This window comes from Saccopteryx bilineata, chromosome 4 (assembly GCF_036850765.1).
Source record: "Saccopteryx bilineata isolate mSacBil1 chromosome 4, mSacBil1_pri_phased_curated, whole genome shotgun sequence".
Lineage (NCBI taxonomy): Eukaryota > Metazoa > Chordata > Mammalia > Chiroptera > Emballonuridae > Saccopteryx > Saccopteryx bilineata.
Window position 1 is genome coordinate 183,926,285 of NC_089493.1, and position 14,952 is coordinate 183,941,236.

The 14,952-nt window shown below is 43.3% G+C and overlaps 1 non-coding gene across 1 annotated transcript; it reads left to right on the forward strand.

Annotated features, from left to right (window-relative positions):
* Window positions 1-14,154: 14,154 nt before the first annotated feature.
* Window positions 14,155-14,230, forward strand: TRNAV-GAC (transfer RNA valine (anticodon GAC)). Its single transcript has one exon. It is a non-coding gene; the product is annotated as a tRNA-Val (tRNA).
* The last annotated feature ends 722 nt before the right edge of the window (window positions 14,231-14,952 follow it).

Genomic DNA, 14,952 nt, shown 5'->3' on the forward strand with positions numbered 1-14,952 from the left:
TTGACAATGGCATTGTAATACGTACAAACATATTTTTTGAGATGCACAGTACTATACCTTAGAGTTAAGAAACAGCATAGCTGACATTTGCTATAAAATATGCCAGAAAAAAATCTCAAGAGAATTAGGTGAAATAAGAATGCAAAAATATTGATGGGTATTAGAGTGGGGTAATTGGTAGAGGAGACTGGTTTGTACATTTTGTTTTTTGATATGTTTAGAAATGTCCATAAAAATGTTAAAAATGACTGAAATATAAAATATGTCTGATATGATTTATAAACAAACCACAAGAGCCAAGACAGATAAAGAATCAGTTTACTGCCTGACCTGTGGTGGCGCAGTGGATAAAGCGTCAACCTGGAATGCTGAGGTCGCCGGTTCAAAACCCTGGCCTCACCTGGTCAAGGCACATATGGGAGTTGATGCTTCCTGCTCCTCCCTCCCCCTTCTCTCTCTCTCTCTCTCTCTCTCTCTCTTACTCTCTCCTCTCTAAAAATTAAGAAAAATTAAAAAAAAAAAGAATCAGTTTACAAGACTTTGCTAATAAAGCCAGTAATCCTTACACCCAGACCCTAAAATGTACACACACACACACACACACACACACACAAATCCAGGGCCATGCAGTTTTTTTTCAGAGGCATTTATCACTCCCAATTGTACCAGTTCACCAAAGTCGAGCTACAGAGTAAATCCGAACTACTCTGTGGCAAGCATTTGAAATCTGACATTTGTGATGAAGAATGGGCAGGAAGTCAGGACATCTATGCCCTCAAAGAGGTCTGCTTGTTCTAAATAAACCCGATTCATGCAAGCAAAAAGTGAGATCAGTCAAAGACCTAAAATGTCCAAGTAAAAACCAGATCAGGCATGCATAGAGCACGTGTAACCAGGTACTGGCTTTGTGAGAGTATTCCTTTTCACTGAAGTCAAGAGGGGTCTTCCTGCTTTTCTAAGTAGAACATTTTTTTTTCCTTCACCAAACAGAATCTTAGGACAGAGACTAATATGAGAGAGCTTAGACTATGAAGTCAGAAATCCTGAGTTTTTTTTTTTTAATTTTTTTTAAAAATTCATTTTAGAGAAGAGAGAGAAAGGGAGAGAGAGAGACAGAGAGGGAGAGAGAGAGGAGAGAGAGAGACAGAGAGAGAGGAGAGAGAGACAGAGAGAGAGAAGGGGGGAGGAGCTGGAAGCATCAACTCCCATATGTGCCTTGACCAGGCAAGCCCAGGGTTTCGAACCGGCGACCTCAGCATTTCCAGGTCGACATTTTATCTACTGTGCCACCACAGGTCAGGCAATCCTGAGTTTCTTACACTTCTCTGCCTCTCATAAGCTTCGTGAGCCTTAAGTGTTTTATCTATAAAATGGGTATAATTATCATGCTTGATTATTTTGTGAGACTTAAATAATAAGCCCAGAATGTAGTGTTATGCTCTACTCGTTAATGACGAAGAGCACTTAAAAATATTTCTCAGCAGACATCTCTAGATTTTGCCTGCCTGGAAACACTCCTTCTTCCCCTGGCGTCGACATCCTGATCTGCCTTTGGAAACCTTCCCTTCTGCACTTTGACTGTTGGATCATCTTGTCTCACTCCAGGGATAGGCATGCGTTCCAGGCCTGATAAATCACACTTCCATTGCGTTGGCTATCCCAGGGTTTCCCAAGTTCATTACTATTGAATCTGGAGCTGGATACTTCTTTACTGTGGAGGGCTGACTCGGGCACTGGAGGGTGTTTGGCTCACCCACCAGATGCCAGTAGCATGCTCGAGTTGCATCGACCAAAGCTGCCTCCGGGTGTTGCCAAATGAGCAAAATTGAAATCTACTGAGCAAGAGTGACTGGCTCAGGGAGAGGACATGCAATTCAAATCGGTCCAATCTGAGTCAGTTACTGAAATTCCCCAGTAGGAGATGCACCCTTTCCACCGGCTTTGCTCAGCAAGGGGGTTGTGAGATTGGAACTACAATGGATGTCTTGCCACTAGATAGCCAGGCCTTTCCTTACATTGAAAAAGAGTAGAGTCGAGAGACCGAGAGGGAAAGAACAAAAAAGGTCTTGGTGATCGATCTTATGTAAAAGCTTTTCTCCAGCCATTTGTGCCATAAGCTATCCCTGGCCTTTCACAGTATCAAGAACCAAAGCAGGCCCTGGCCGGTTGGCTCAGCGGTAGAGCGTCGGCCTGGCATGCAGGGGACCCAGGTTCGATTCCCGGCCAGGGCACATGGGAGAGGCGCCCATTTGCTTCTCCACCCCCACCTCCTCCTTCCTCTCTGTCCCTCTCTTCCCCTCCCGCAGCCAAGGCTCCATTGGAACAAGGATGGCCCGGGCGCTGGGGATGGCTCCTTGGCCTCTGCCCTGGGAGCTAGAGTGGCTCTGGTCGCGGCAGAGCGACACCCGGGAGGGGCAGAGCATCGCCCCCTGGTGGGCAGAGCGTCGCCCCTGGTGGGCGTGCCGGGTGGATCCCGGTCGGGCGCATGCGGGAGTCTGTCTGACTGTCTCTTCCCGTTTCCAGCTTCAGAAAAATACAAAAAAATAAAAAAATAAAAAATAAAAATAAAAAAAAAGAACCAAAGCACTCACTCTCCTTGCCTCCCCGGTCAGTGTGAAGTGGGTCTGAAGCCCTTAAACCTGGGGATTAGCTGTACTGTAACTGTAGGGTTAGAGCAAGAACTGAGATTCATTCAATATTCCGAGAGGAAGGCTGAGATGAACACTTCTTAACATTTTTATGAAGCAGATCCCTATTCGGATTTGAGACAAGCTTGGGAGCCTTTCTCCTAAAACATGCTGATAAAAGCATAATTTGTACCTGATTTCAGGGGGACTTGGGGGCATCTCCCCAAAGTCCTGAAGATTCTAAATTTCAGGTGTTGGGGTTAGAGGGCTTTATGTTCTAAAGCAGGTTCTGACACCACCACATGGCCTCATAGATTCAGACTAATTTGATTACATCTCTAATATTTCCTTCTTAAAGACACAGAGCGGAGCACAGAGATATCTCAGGAAGTCTCCAGAGTCCCCATTCTTAGTATCAAGGCTGGAAGATGATGAGAGTGAAAGGTCATTTGTTTCCATTGGGTTAAAAAGAGTCTTATGCCTGGCGATGGTCACCATTCCCTGCCACAGTGACAAAGCCCTAGCCATCGTTGGAAGCCTCCTGGAGCATTCTGCAGACTGCTGTAGAGACATCACACTGCGTGACCCTTTGGGAAAGCACGCGTGGGTATGTGCAGCTGCCTGAGCCCTATCTCAGCTCACATTGAACAATGACAAAGTCGAGGTTTCTTTTCTTTTTTTCACTTAAGAATTGGAGCATCCAATAGGAGGCCTCCTCAGCTTCCCGAATCACTTGAAATAACCTTGAGCTTCACCTTTGACACGGACCTTTGTTCTCGTGGCCTGCTGGCTCCAGCAGACATATTCGCCTTTCTGGTTTTTGTGCAAACTGTCAGTCGATTCAGGCAGGAGTGGCATACCCCGCCCTAGAGAGCTGGGCTTCTGAGTTCCTTGTTGTCACTGCACATGCTTCCATTCCACGGCTGTGTAGTGTAAGGTTAGAACACTTTGTTTAATCACTAGCTTAACTCATAGAAGCCTGTGTTACTTCCGAGCCTCAGTGTTCCCATCTCTACAATGGGTGCAGATTGGATGAGATCTCTCCATGCATTCTCAATACCTTGGTGCCCAGAGCAGAGTGGCGACGTAGTCGTGGGATTTCAGCTCTGGGCCGACAACTCATAAGTGCTCCCTATGAGTGTCTCATAGTCTCACCACAACCCCGTGGGACAGGTGAGGCTGCTAACCCCATCTGGGAGGAAGCTGAGACACAGAGATGGTACAGGACTTGCAAGCAGCTCCCTAACAATGTGACAGGGAGTCAAGCTTCACGCCAGCCTCAGACTGCTTTCTTATCCTCCGAGCAGTATCACCCACATGAATCTACATCCCGTTCTCAGCAACAATAGTTCCTGATAATTGCCTTTAAGGTTTTTTTGTTTTGTTTTGTTTTTTTTCCTGAAGTTGGAAACGAGGAGGCAGTCAGACAGACTCCCATATGTGCCCGACCGGGATCCACCCAGCACGCCCACCAGGGGGTGATGCTCTGCCCATCTGGGGCATTGCTCTGTTGCGACCAGAGCCATTCTAGCACCTGAGGCAGAGGCCATGGAGCCATCCTCAGCACCTGGGCCAACTTTGCTCCAATGGAGCCTCGGCTGCAGAAGGGGAAGAGAGAGAGAGAGAGAGAGAGAGAGAGGAGGGAGAGGGGGAGGGGTGGAGAAGCAGATGGGTGCCTCTCCTGTGTGCCCTGGCCGGGAATCGAACCCGGGACTCCCTGCCTTTAAGGTTTGACATAAAAATCACCCTGCCCTTAGCCAACATCTTTAGCTAAACACACCAAGGGCATGCTGTCTATGAGAAAAACCTGTGGCCCTAACGTCAGGCACCAGGAGAACCAAAGCCTTTCTTCCTGTATCGCACACATGGGTGATCTAAAATAAGTGCATCTTAATTTATTCTCATCATCATGTTTTTCAGCCACTTCTCAGTTAGTGAAAAAGAAAGTGAAAAAGAAAGGAGGTTGATAAGAACAAAGCTCTCACAAAATATCTCAGGCAGTAGGGTATAAATTTTGGAATATCTTACATAACAGGTAAGCATGGAGGAATAGTTTCTCCTGCTGTATTTTAATACTTACTATACTCTGGCAAGCTGTGGAAAAGCCACTCCCTGGGAGGCGGTGTTATTTTGAGGTTCCATTCCCAATACTGCATATGATTAATAAGCACAAGAAATTCAATTCAAACAAAGTGCTCTGAATATTCAAAACGAGGCCTACATGTATACATACCATGGAAATGAGTTTTAAATGAGACAGCACCAACTAAGTTTGTAAATGAGTTATTACCACCAATTTGAAGCATTTTAAAGAGTTTTATTGTTAGGTTGCTTGGCTTTAAAAGGTATATTTGGGATGTGAAAATATGTTCATGCAATATAGCCATGACTAAAAGATACTGATACTACTGCATTTAATTTCTATTTTATGCATACAACATAAAGGTAACATTTCTTTACCAATCTGGCCCAGGGAGGGGCAGAGAAGTGGAAGAAATTAAGTTTGGGGAGCTCTTTGCCCCTTTTTTCCTGAGCTAACCTTAATTCTAACCTTTCTTCTTGCTGATCACAATCTACTTTTGGGAATAGCTCTGCAATGAGTCCTTTTCAAGTAATTTATGTTTTGGTTCCTGTATTTCCTTCCCAAGGGAGATTTTTATGTCTTCGTGGATTATTAATAACTTCAAATGCCAAAAAAAACAAAACAAAAACCCCCAAAACACACATACATACAAACACATAGATAGAAGAGATTAGTCCCATTGCTATAACCAAAGATTTTCCTATATCGCAGCTCAAAACAGCACATTACCTCCAAGTGACAAGACACTATCTTCCTATTTTATATCCTTACTTGAGACACAGTAAATAGATCAAACCCTAACAGGATAGATTTTTCAAAGGTCTTGTAAATATAGCATTTACTTCTGAATTCCTGTGGCAAATTATTTTCTTCAGCGATCCGGGGGACTGAGGGCCAAGAGGGACTGCGACATTAGAATGCATCAGTGGGTCCAAACACAACTCATTTTCTCCATCTGGTGAGATAGATTTCCACAATAACTTCTAGACCCAAACTCTAGATAAACTAAATGGGTTGATGATTTTTATCATCTCCAATTGTCGTGAACACATCCAGAAGAAGAAGGAATTTGTTTCTCACTTACTCTGTTTGCCAAGTTCCAATGCCTATGTAAGTCCCCAGGTTCCATAGTGCTAGATGACAAAATCTTGCTGTGTCTAGTTCTGGGAAGCCCAGATGGTGTGTTTCTTGGATCCAGTGGTTAAAATGACCTTAATCAATGAAACCATTAAATCAGTAGATGCGTTGTCACAAACAGGCAAGCAGCCACTACCATCACCTTGTATTGTCATCTATTAGGCATATTAAATTTTCTAGGATTCTGAGTTCCTAGAGAGAGAGAGAGAGACAGAAAAATAATGTACCTTTCGGATGGAATCAGCACTGAGCTTGTGGCTTGGGGACCATTCTGCAAATGTTTCAGGTAATTAGTTTCCAATATCACATCCCCATTACAGCCATCCCAGAGGCAACATATTGGAGGCGTTACATGGTCTGACAGTTGAGAAGTGGTTGGGAACATATGCTCCGGGGCAAGGCATGCCTTGCTTCAAGTCCCATTTCCTCCAGTTATTAGCTACACGTATTTGTTAGGGCACAAATACCGATTCCTAAATCTCAGTGGTTTAATACAATTAAACCACGTCTACTATTCTTTTATGAAAAGACCCAAACAAATACTCCTGATTGGCTAGTGTCTGTTCTACAGCTAGTGATTCAAAGATCCAGGTTCATCCATGTTGTCATTCTTTCATTCTCCATGATGGCTTCAAAAGTTTATGGCAGAAGAAGAAAAAGTATGGGGATGGGGTATTGTCACAAGTCAAGCTTGGAAGGGGCACTCCTCACTTCTCTCAGAGGGCATTGGCTGGCACTCGGGACTTGGCTACAACTGACTGAACAGGAAAGCTGAGAAACCCACTGTGTGTGTATCCAGGAAGCAGACACAGTAGACTGAGTCAGGAGGTGGGCCGGCTCTGCACGTGACGCTTAATCTCTCGGTGTGATTCTCCTTGTCAACAAATGGAGTTAGAAATATATACTTATGTCCTCTGGCTTCTTGTAAGAGTTTGTCACAGTGTCCTGAAAATAGCAGTCGTGGCCTTAGTAACTAATAACATTTCACTGAACATTTCCTCTCTGTTGAGAAGGATTTTATGAATTCCTTTTTTTTTTTTTTGGCTAGTCAACCTCAAAAACTTATTCACAATTCACATGTATTCTTTGAACAAATGACTCCTCCACCCCTACTTTTGCTGGATTCAAAAACAGCACGACATCTGAAAATGGTAGAGTTAAAGGACATAGAATTCATCCATGTTCAAATCAAAGGCAGTAGAAGGAAGAAGATTTTTTAAATTGCCTAAAGTGGTACCCGATCTGTGATCCTAGAATGAGAAAGGCTTGCCCAATTTTGATGGAATTTTCTAGCTTCTACTTACAACATGCATGGTGAAGATGGTACCTAGACAGAAGCATAATGCCCTTGTCAGAATTTCTTTCTTCCTCCACTTTTTTTTTGTATTTTTCCGAAGAGAGAAGTGGGGAGGCAGTCAGACAGACTCCCACATGCACCTGACCAGGATCCACCCGGCATGCCCACCAGGGGGCGATGCTCTGCCCAACTGGGGTGTTGCTCTGTTGTGACTGGAGCCATTCCAGTGCCTGAGGCAGAGGCCATGGAGTCATCCTTAGCACCAGGGGCCATCTTTGCTTCAATGGAGCCTTGGCTGTGGGAGAAGAAGAGAGAGAGAGAGAAAGGAGAGGGGGAAGGGGGAAGAATCAGATGGGCACTTTTCCTGTGTGCCCTGACCAGGAATCAAACCTGGGACTTCCATTTGCTGGGCCGGCACTCTAATGCTGAGCCAACGGGCCAGGGCCTCTTCCTCCACTTTTAACTTACTTTGTATCCTTTGAATGAGATAGAAAATTTTGGCGTGTCTAGTTGATCTCAGAGAAACTAAAATGCTAGGTATTTTTTTTCAAAATTATAATCAGGTCAAGGCTAGTTAACTGAGCCCTTCATGTTATATTGACGTACACAAAATGTTGGCATCATTTATGATTGGTTGAAAACAACCCTACAATACATCATCCTTTTAATTCAAACTAAAGTTTTCAATTGTTACCAGGAAAACGGGTTTATAAATTATGAAGGGATATCTTAGGTTTTTCTCCTCTGGCAAAGAACTCTACACCCTGATGGTTATGAAACTAGTTGTTTTCTTTAGGGGATGTTTTCCTTGACACCCATCAGAAGAGTATCCATTTTGGACCTGTTTTTCCGAATGATCTGCATTGGCCCTTGGGACACAATCTTTTGGCGAGATTGACATATTCATGAGGTAGCAATAATTTAGCAACCAAAAGTAAGTATGGCACAGCCAGGGAAGAATTGGTTACCCTGACTGATCAAGAATGGAAAACACTGGAAAGAAGTCCATGTCAGGCATACATGAGGGGAAAAGTTCTTTTGTGGGGTATGGAGGTACAATGACAAACTAGTGTTGTGAAGGAAGTTTGGCTCTACACAAGATGTGAGGATGACTTTGTAAATATATATCTGAAACCTAATAACCCACATAACACAACCCATAACTCAGCTTAAATAACCCACAGGGGGAAAAATGCAAGGACTTGAGTGTGTAGAGCCATGTCATCCTTATAGTTTTAGTAGAGGTATCAGATACTTTATAATATGGTTAGTATTTATTTCTTCAGCCCAATCTTTCCATCTCCTTTCATTGAACTCTGAACTATTGCTGGATGCAGTATGTGCAGCTAGCTCCATAGAGCTCTCTGATTTCTATATGACTGCACTGAAATTCCTCCAAACATTGACCCAGTCCTTCCTTCTTCCCCGGGCTACCCCCTACTCATGCCTCAGATCATGGCTTAGCTGGTGCTCCATACAAGTGGCCTTCCCTGACCCTTTCAGAGTGAATTATATGTTCTTTTTATGTGTTCCCACTTTATCCAGTGACTATTCCAGCAGTGATGAGTTGCTCACCTGCCTTTATTAGCTTTCATATTCCAGGAATTCAGAGACTCAGTTAACTTGCCACTGTGTTCTCCCAGTATCTTATAAAGAGCAACATAGGCATTAGATTTTGACAACTTTGTTGAGTGAATGACAAAAGAGTGAGACTTACTCTACCATTTGCCTTACGAGGGTATCTAAGTTGCTGTGACTTGCTGAGACTATGCTATGCATCAGCCCCATTACCTTTGATAAAGTCTAGCTTATTTACAATAAAACTGGAACTCCTTTGAGGTCTCCCTAAAGCTGATAGGTAAATTAGTCTGACACACTAAGCACTATGCAATAGTTTGGAGGTCATTTGACTTGAGAAAAAGGATCATTGTCTCTCCTGTTCCTTGTGTAGAAGAGTACATTTTTTTCCCTTTGTGTGATAGATTTCTCATTTTTCAAAAGCTATTTCTTCTTACCCCAGTCATGCAGAGCGTAAGTAAATTATGTTTACAAAAATAAACTGTAATCTAGAGATGAGACGGCTATGGAAATGGAAAAGCCTGCACTATTATCTTCTGTCACCTTTGGAAGTTTTGCATCTGAATAGCTTCAGTTTTAAAATCAAATTATGTTCCATTTCATATGTCTAACTCATGATTAAAACCGTGTTTGGACCAGCAGGTTTTCCACTAACATCACGCTTGTGTACAAGATGCTGCCCCGTGTTGCCGTCTAAATAATCCTTTACGGAGATGGAAGGTTAATTACCAGCTGTTCTAATGATTTGTTGTTATTGATTTAAATGCTCCATTTGTTTCAATCACATTTGTACAATTTTATGCTACAATAGTCCCCTTTAACCCTCTAAAAAAATTAAAGTTTCCCCATCACATAATGTTTTCTAAAGGTCTCAAGAAAGACAGAAGCAAAAGCCCTTTGGAAAACCCTCTCGACAGAAAGTTTGTCATGGTTTTTGAATGAATATCACTCCACTGTGGGAAAAATATCAACAAGATTAAGCATATTAATACCACTGTCTTGTACTTTTGTTCTCAAAACAAAACTGCACATATTTAAATCTTGACTTTGTAATTGAGAAAAATGAGACAATAGGAGATAAGGGATTGCCCACAGATACCTAGAAAACTCAAGTCAAGGTAGGACTTTAATTTATATAGCTTATGTCTTTCTTGTTTCCATTCTAGAGTGAACACGCACACACACAGGGAACATTATAAGCATTGAGAAAGACAAACATTGTGATTACATATAAATTATACATATTTTTTGCTTATTACCAAAGTCGATAAACTTCAACTTATGGGAATAATTTTGAGGAATTGCTTCATGAGTAAAGCCCCTTTCTTTTTGATTTTTTTTTAGATTGGAAGATAAAATAAGTTTTGAAGTCTCCACAGAATACTCAATAGGAGATCTTTTCAGGAAAAAAAAAAAAAGACAGCTGTAGGAGACCCTGAAAATTTGCTAGTCTTTAATATCTAGATGTGGGATTATAGGTTTTGAAATCTTTTTTTTTTCCTAATAATTACTCTGAGATGTGCCCTCAGGGCATCTATCCAAAACTCATTGAAATATACTTTTAATCTTACATGGGATTTTATATATTGTGATGGTTTATTAAGAACAAAGCTTAGTTCAAATTGCCACAAACATGTAGTTATTTAAATATACACTCTCTTCTCTGTCTGATCTATACACAATTTTTTTTTTTTTTTTACTAAATTGAGTCCATCATAGGGTTGTTGAATGGCTCAGATGACCATCCATGAAGTCCTTTGCACGGGTCCTCACATACAGTAAACGTCACAAATGGTGGCTCCCGTGACATCACCAGGGTTAACTACCAAAGGGATGGAGCTAACAGAACCCCACAGGGAAATATCTGCATAATGCGGTTATCTCTAGAATACTTCAATTACTATATACCTTCTGGAAACTTACTATACGGATTAACCTTAAGGATAACTCTTTTTAAACCAGTTATCTTAGTTCTATACTTACTCCAGTGATGCTGCTATCACCCCCAAATGTTAGGCTGGGGCCCAGGCATTCAGCCAGTAAACCAGTTGAAAGGCCAGCCTTCCCACTGTCCAATCATGTTCTCACACCCACGTGATATCAGGGTTTATTTCTGAGAACACAAATGTCTTTGTACCTCATGTGCTGCAAACCTTTGTGTCCTCAGTGGATGTTGGAGCCCAAAAACATCCTTTGGTGACTCAAAAATAGTGAGAATCATCCAAGCAAACCGAATGCGTGGGCCTGGGAGACAGGCACTTCTCTAAGCAATGTAACCAATAAATAATTAGCAACTACACTGATTTTCCATACCACTTCGGGCATTGCTTCCTGGTTGCCCACTGACTCCTCTGCGACAACACAGAGAAACTAGCACCGAGGCAACAGTCGGTGCCTCTGATGCTCTCTCTTGATAATTTGATTTCTTCCAGAGAAGGACAGAAAGTTATCGTTTCAGCCCAGCTGAACCCCAGATCACCTCCTTCAAGTCCAATTTCCCTGCTCTTCACTTTCCTATAGGTCTCAGTTTTACTTTTTTTAATATAATTTTTTTAAGAGTCCCTTTTTGATGCCCAGAGAGTCAGTATTAGCATAAAATGCTTGCCTTGCTCAACTACTTTTTGATTTCAAGTAAGGGAAAATCCTTTCAAACTATATTGAGAGCAACTTCGAAAGAAGCAGGGGTCTCTCACAGGAACCATGTGAGGTCCCGTCTCCAAAAGGGTGGAGATGAGAGAACATGCCGGAGGCAGGTAACTCCCATCCTCATCTGTGTCTCTCTCTCAGTCTCTCTGGAGCTGTGCTTTTTTTTGACCCTGCTCTTCTCCTTCGTCTCTCTCCATCCTTCCTCTTGGCAGAACCCCCATTCTCCGTCTCCTCTGCCCGTCATGCGAAGTGAATGCCCACATTCCCCAGCATAGGTCTCCTAGACTCAGGCAAAAAGAAAACGTGACCAGCATCTGGAAACACCAATTCTAAACTTCTTGGAGAGGAATTGAAATGAACCCACAAAGGTCCGACACATACTGGCTCCAATCATTTCGAGCAGGGAGATGGGATTTATACAACACAAAGAGGACGTGAATGCCACCCTTCACATGCTCCTGGCTCCATGGACAGGGGTCACATAGAGTGTGGCATGGGTTGGGGAGGCCTTTTGTACGATGTCTAGCATGCTTTTCTCTAGTAGGAAAGGATCGTTTCCCATCCACGTTCTTCCCTAAAAGGTTTCCCCATTTTTGTCACTTCAGTAAGAACATGGAGAGAGGATCAGTTCTGCTGAAGCTATTCACACTTTCAAAAGCAAATGAAGACACCATAGCTAATTTCTGGGAGGCTTACTGCACGGCGAGGTGATGCACAAATAATACATCAATTTGGTTAAAACAAAGCCATCCAGATGGGCATCTCATGCTGAACAGCCTCTCTCTACTGCCTTCACTATTGGAGACCACTGTGCTGACCCCATGGAAAATGTCAAGGACATGTTCTAGTTGATACCAGCTACCTTCTGACATGAATACACCCCACACTGACCTTCACAGATGTATTTTTCTAAAGAGAATTTAGATGATTTTTCAAAAAACAAGCAAACAACTGGCATGCTAGCTACTGCCTCTTGGACAACACTGGACTCAGTTCAAGCACTGTACGTAAATGACTTTTGGGGCCTTGGCAGTGCCAGACATCCTGCTCAGCTCTGATGATGTGGGAGACCCACAGTATGGCCCGCCCCTCAGAGAGAGTACAGTTTAGTGGAAGAGAGGGGTGAGCAAACAGGAAGATGATGAGAGGCAGGAGAAGAGTTTTTGGATGAGAGGAAGAGAGAATGCTTTGGAAGAATGTTTTCTGTAATCAGATGTGGATAGTGTTTGGGAGATTGAGGTACAGAGGAAAGAGTAAAGGAGGTTCCAGAAATTAATTGAGATGATACATTTATTAAACAAATGGTCAGGTGCCAGGCTTTATGATATACCATGGGGATACAGTGATGACCAAGTTATGCCAACTCTGAATTTTCAATAGAAACGGAAAGCCCCAAAATAATAAAAATGTAAGATATACTTATAAACTGTGATGTGTGCCAGAGAGGAATAAAAAAGTCACCTCATCAAAAGATGGGAATGGCTTATCTCATTTCTGCTCATTTAGCCAAAGGAAGACTTGACCTAGCAGACAAGGGAAGGGAAGAAGAGACACTCAAGAATCAGTGAGTGGAAGGGAAGCCCCGGCATCATGGTGCCTGTGACAGAGGGGAAAGAAGGGGTGGAGGGACAGAGAGCAAGCTCTCTGATGTTGATGTCTCTTTATATAAGCACATTAATCCTATTGGATAAAGGCCCCACCATTGTGACTTCATTTAGCTTTAATTATTTCCTACATTTCTTACTTCCAAATACCGTTACATTGGGTATAAGACTTCAACATATACATTTGGGTGAGGTGGGGGTGTGTGTCCAATTCAGTCCGTTACATCCAGAAAATTCATGTCTTCTGCTCTTCCCACGTACTTTTTATTTATGAGACTGGCCATCATTTGTTTATATACAACACCCTCTTTTTATCAACCCAACTCATCCCAGAAAAGGTGCCCTTATAAAAAAGCTACAAGCTGAAAGAGAATAGCATGGGTTATGAATCTCAGGAAACCACTAGCCCCAAGTAAATTGCCTCAATCCTATTGAAGAGAAAAGTAAGTATCTGTAAGGAGATTTTCACCCTTTCCTTTTTAATGCCAAGCCTAGACATGATAATTACAATTCCCTTCATAAGATAAACATTTTCAGAAACTAGCATCACATGTGCATTTGTATTAATTATTCTGATTATACGTTATCTTGAAAACATTCCACCATAATGTTTGCTCCTTTCCTCCCCTTTACTTCATCTTAGGTGTGAGGACTCCAGAGACAGTGCCAAATGAATACTATTTCTCATCTCAAATGAATTATTTAGGCATCATATTCTCCATGATTTACCACGGCAGAGTTGAGCATAATGCAAGAATTTTCCAAAATGGCGAGTTCCACATTTCTGACCATGTTTAAGCAGAGCCCAAAAGAGTGCTTGAGGGGCATGCAGGTGGAGCAGATGTGCTAGAATAAATGACCTTAAGAAAAGTCCATCCCAACCATTCCTCTTCATGATGTATTGTCTGGCCACTACACCCAAAGAGCTATCTCTATTTTAGTTCTTGGGCTTCATAAATCTTAAGAAACTGAAACTTTTCTACTTAAGAGTTCTCCCTGTAAGGTATTTTTCCCCCCGCGGAGAAGTAAGGAAGGGGCCGGAGCCACAAAGTGTGGAATAGCAAAGGCCTTTATTCAGTACAGAGCGCTTCCCGCCCAACGAGGTTCCCTGGCCCGGAGAAAAGATGGAGGCCAGGGAAGTGGAAAGTGGTGACCCATGTGCGGGATATTTAAAGGGTCCCGGCCCTGGCCGGTTGGCTCAGTGGTAGAGCGTCGGCCTGACGTGCGGGAGTCCCGGGTTCGATTCCCGGCCAGGGCACACAGGAGAGGTGCCCATCTGCTTCTCCACCCCTCCCCCTCTCCTTCCTCTCTGTCTCTCTCTTCCCCTCCCGCAGCCGAGGCTCCATTGGAGCAAGGATGGCCCCGGCGCTGGGGATGGCTCCTTGACCTCTGCCCCAGGTGCTGGAATGGCTCTGGTCGCGACAGAGCGACGCCCCGGAGGGGCAGAGCATCGCCCCCTGGTGGGCAGAGCGTTGCCCCCTGGTGGGCAGAACATCTCCCCTGGTGGGCGTGCCGGGTGGATCCCTGTGGGGCGCATGCGGGAGTCTGTCTGACTGTCTCTCCCCATTTCCAGCTTCAGAAAAAATAAAAAAATAAAAAAAATAAAGGGTCCCTAGGGTGGTCTAGCTGATATGACGTGGTGAAATCTCACTGGGTGACAGATGGTCGCTTTTTTTCAAAGGGCTCCTGGGAACTTTCTTTTGGCGCGCATGGTTGTAGGCGGTTCTAGCCAAAGTTCCCGGGTGTTTCCCCCATTATCCACCAACCTTACACCCGCCACCTGCCGAATCTCTCATGAATACTGTACTTCCCTCATTTACCCTATTAATTCAACATGGATTTTACACACTGAAAATGAGAGAAGGTCCCTTCTGAGTTACTATAACACGTTCTTTGCCATGGCAGGAGTCAGAGAATGCCAAGCTTCTGTTTGACTGCCATGATGCTTCCAGATGGGACCTCAGTCTCTGTGTTACAGAG